This window comes from Mus pahari, chromosome 2, assembly GCF_900095145.1.
Source record: "Mus pahari chromosome 2, PAHARI_EIJ_v1.1, whole genome shotgun sequence".
In the NCBI taxonomy this organism is placed as follows: domain Eukaryota; kingdom Metazoa; phylum Chordata; class Mammalia; order Rodentia; family Muridae; genus Mus; species Mus pahari.
In genome coordinates, this window is record NC_034591.1 from 144,744,762 (window position 1) to 144,749,785 (window position 5,024).

At 36.5% G+C, this 5,024-nt stretch overlaps 1 pseudogene; it reads right to left on the reverse strand.

Annotated features, from left to right (window-relative positions):
* Nucleotides 1–392, reverse strand: LOC110317261 (annotated as a pseudogene).
* Nucleotides 393–5,024: the final 4,632 nt, after the last annotated feature.

The window sequence follows — 5,024 nt, forward strand, 5'->3', positions numbered from 1 at the left end:
TTATTTTTCCAGAGCAGTTTTCCTCCTGCCCTTACAAAGGCCACCTCTTTACATGGGCTTTGGTGGAGGTCGAGGTGCAGCGCCAGCAGGTCTGAATCGTGGTGGGTGTGTCCGGTCCTTCCGGGCTTTGCGGGATTGATTCCTACCTTGCTATGCATGGCAAAGCTCACACAGTAATGCAGCTTGACATAGAGCTTTGGAAGCACGTAGGCATCGAAGACGCTAGCTTCAGATATGTTCCTGCCAGCAGCGGCTTCTATGATGTTCCAAATGACAAACTCCTTGATGGCCTTAACCTTTGGCACGCACCGGACGCAGTTCGTGCAGCAAATTGGCTACACATGGCCGCGGCCCTTTTTGGCACGACCATTGTTTCTTCTTTTTTTGGTCATCTTGGAGTCAAGACTCGAAAGAGCTCGGTAAAATTTCTTAATTGTTGAGCTATCAATTAGGTTCATAGAAGTAGGAAAATAGAATGTGTTCCTTTATAATTGGTAAATAAACCACATTCACTCATTCACAAAAAAATTCACAAAAGAAAACACATGTACTTTAATCCTGGAATATTTAGATTGTATCTGTGTAGACTTTGCCAATGTCACAATAGAATTTTGTCACCAAAATAAAAGTGATTAAAAATGGAACACATTTTGCTACATGATGTAGAAATATGGACCAAAAGATTGATCTCTAACTAAAAGGAGCATCAGCATCAGCAGCAGCAGCAGCAGCAGCAGCAGCAGCAGCAGCAGCAGCAGCAGCAGCAGAAGAAGAAGAAGAAGAAGAAGAAGAAGAAGAAGAAGAAGAAGAAGAAGAAGAAGAAGAAGAAGAAGCAGAAGAAGAAAAAGGAGAAGAAGAAGAAGGAAAAGAGGAAGACAATGACGAGGCAGAAGAGGAAGCAGTAGCAGCAACAGAAGCAGAAGCAGGAAAAAGAGAAGCAGGAACAGAAGTAACACACTGGTGTACTTAAAAATGATCCTTTTTCTTGTGTAAGTCTCCTACATGCTTATGTGACCAGACTAGCAGTCTCCTATCTCTGCTTACATTGTTCAAAGTATAACCTGGGTCCAGTACTTCTTTAGAGTTTTCATATATTTGATATTGGATGAATTAGTTAAACTAATTAGTTAAACTAATTTTTGATGTCTGAATTTTATGAAATAGTAAATATCTGATGGGTTTAAAAGACTGTATTTTTAGAACTTGAGTCTTCCAAAAAATTAAATTTGTTAACTAATTGATCCTTTAAGTACTGAAGACTTAGTGAATATTTGATGTGCCAATACATGATGTGGGGAATTGCAGGCTGGTCTGTTTAATACATATCTCAGGTACAGTTCATTCTGTGGGGAAGTAAAGGCAGCAGGAATGTGAGGCAGCTGGTCATATTACAGCCAAAATTGAGGAGCAGAGACTGATAAAGAGTGATAAATGTAGGAGGCTATTCACTTCCTTCAGTCTACTTTCTCATCCCAAGATCCTGAACAGGGAATGGACACTACCCACACATTGGCTTTGTCTTCACAATGAACCTTTTCATTCCCCAAGTATACATTATTAAACAACCCTGGTAAACGTGATTGGCTTTTGAAATACATAATATGTGACATATTAAAATGGAATAGTGTTTTTATGTCTGAGAGATAGTAGTCTCTGTAAAGATTATGGGCCAGGTTCTGAGGATAAGATACGTAAAACAGAGTTCAGCTGAGGCCAAGTGCATTCAAGATCTGTTCATGTCATCTGAAATCAAGGAGATCACAAAGGCTGAGTGAGAAATAAATCTCTATATTTTAAACATCACTACAAGCTTGTGATTTTTATTATAGAAATTAACAATTGGGTTTAGAAATAAATTATGTATTTTATAAAATTTACTTTGAATGCATAGTTCTTATTTGGATATCAAAATTTTGTGTACATTGATTCAAATTGGATACCAAAATTAAGAGACATGTTACAAGGCTTATTTCATATAAAACCATAAAACACTAAATTATTTTGTTAATCATTTTTCCATGTTTTAAATAAATTACATTCCTCTAATCACTGTTAAATTACTAAGGCACATGCTCATTTTCCCAATGACATGAATGTTGAATCAGGAAAACCTTTTTATCTTTTTAATTCTTATTACTTCATTGTCTAATATATTATTTTTTTCAATGAAATTACTTTTTAAGCACCAGAGTTATGACAGAAATGGGGACACCCAGAATTCAATTAAATCAACTCTCAAAGTATTCTCAGTACACTTGCGAACAGCACACACATATAAAATAGACATAGCAACATTGATTATTCCTGAAAATATCTGTGCCTGAATATGGTTAAGTGCTTAAGAATACATTGCTTTTGCAAATGACCTGGGTTCAGCTTACAGCACCCATGTCAGGCAGCTAACAATAGCCTGAAAGTCCAGCTCCAGGAAATACAACATCCTAATCTGTCTCCTTTAAGAAGCTTCTTTGGTCTCTTCATATGAATTCTTGACAAAATAGGCATTTCTGTGTATTTTCTGAGGAAAACCAAGGTAACAAATTGATACCCAAACAGATCCAACAGAACCCAAATGGGTGGGAGAATGCCCATTGTATGGGTAATAAAACACAGCTGAGGTTGAGCTGTCTGATAGTGGTGTGTCTATGAAGACAATTCCAAAGGAATCAGGCTTCCCTTTGTGGAATAGAATATGATTCCCAGCTGCAGTGGCAATTACAAAGACGTGCAGGGGACACACTATGAGTAAGCAGGAAAATTCGATATGATGATGGAGGATGCTTGATGGGTGGGAGGGGAAAGTTTATTTCCAGATCACTTGAAATGCGATTTTGTTTGAGCTTGAGTTCCTAAGGATAAACTTGACAGAAAGTCAAATGTTATGCTTATAGACCTGATAGGCTTCAAAGACTGAACAACTACTCCTTAACTGACATTGAGTGCCTATGGCCCTCATTGCAACTACTGCTCTGAAGGAAGATTTTGTTTTCTGGGAGACATTCTTAGCCATCTCTATAATGGCATGGCCAAGGTTGCCTATAGATTAGGATCATGCAGGGTGCCTAGAGGTCCAAGGTTCAATTGTGAATTCATAGGTCTTCTAAGAATCAGATCACTGTTTCAGGATTGGGACTGGGTCCAGGTATGACTTGGATTCTGATGTGTTCCAGTAGCTTTACAGGCAATGGACAGCAGTGTATAGATATATTGATAGAATAGTACAAATGGAAAGATAGTTGGTTATCCAACCCTGTATATTGTGTTCCTTTTTTCCAAACAAGAAAATAGGTTGGGGTTGCAGATGTCAAGAAATACACTCATAACACTTCTGATAAATTTTACCTGAGGCTGAAACATGAAGCTAGATGAATCAATGAGAATGACTGTGGATTACAGATCACTGTATATCATAACACCTCCATCCATGTTACTATACCTGACATTTCTCTTTTGATGTAAAATAGCTGTAAGCGGTAGGATCTATTCATGTGGAATTGGAATTCTATTACGTTTTGTTTTGTCTTTGAATCTCCTTCCATTCTGAATTCCAAGCCCATTTGGTAGTGCCTTGGAGTAGAGATCGATGGCCGAATATTTTAAAGATTTAGAGGAACATCTCAATGAAGTTGTCTATATACACAGAGGATAAGAGAAAAAAAAACCTTAATCTGCACAGGATACAGGGCCCAAGCAGTGGAAATTCTTTGAAGTTTTATGGTTGGGTCATATTCAGATGGCACTTAACAAGATAGTTGAGAAAAATCCTACAGCTTGTGTCTATGAAAATCAAAATAGCAGTTAATACATTTAAACACAGACGAGATGATACACAGGGGATCTCAGAAACATTTGGTGATGGAATGGTAATTCCAGTGAAGTGGAATTACCTCACTTCACATTATTGATAGCGAGGTTCCTGAAGACTCACACATTATAGAGGTTATTGCAATGGGTACTGGTTATATTCCAGAACTAGACGATAACTTCATATTTATGAAGACCTCGCCCTTCAGATGCTCTAGTGGCAGGGTGTATGGAAATCAAGCTGGGTTTCCTGGAAGCTTATTTTTTTTTCTGTATAGCATGTAGTCCTGGAAGGCAATATGCAGGTCATTGGGTAAAACTGTCACCAGTGACCCTGCTAAACTATAGAACCTCCATGTTAATGATATCATCATGATAGTCAAAGTGTGCCCTTTTATGTAATAGTAGCATGAGCGATATAGATGCAACCAACTGCCTTTTAACTTCTGTAAGGTGCCCTCTGACCTCTGTGCATACTCAATGGCATGTGCGTGCACTCATACGCGTGTACATGTGTGCACACAAACACACACAAAACTGAAAGTACATAAATAAATGACACTTGAGAGTTTAAAAAACAAAAAGAAGAAACAAAAAAGACATGAAGATGATTAAAGGTTCTTGGAAAGATATTAAGAAGCTGTAAATATCTGATGTCTATATTAATAAAAACATTTCTTTATAACTTTTACATACCTTAGATTGAAACTGTATTAAGAAAACATTTAAATATATCTATGAGACAAAAGGGTCTTAAAACACACATTTGTATGTATATACAAACATACACACACACATATATGAAAGTGTAGATAAAAAATGAGTAACCTAAACATACTAAAGAAGCTGAATTTGCAATATACAACTAGCAATTCTACAAAGCACTTTTACAAAGTTCTACGACAGTGCATTGAAATGTAAGTTTCTGCACAAAGTGTCTTCAGACACACCACATACACACACAAACACACACATGTATATATATATATATATATATATATACAATCTGTTAAAATTAATATTATAAAGAATATCTTGATAAAAAGACTCAGATACAAAAGTAATATTTGCCACTTTTTTGTGCTTACTATACTCCAATGATTGTTTTTGAAAGAAATGTAATTTCTTCAATTATTTTTTCATTAGAAAAAAATAATATAATCCACTTTAAGATATACGTAGTCACAACTCTATTTTCAGGTTATGAAACGTAACGTTAC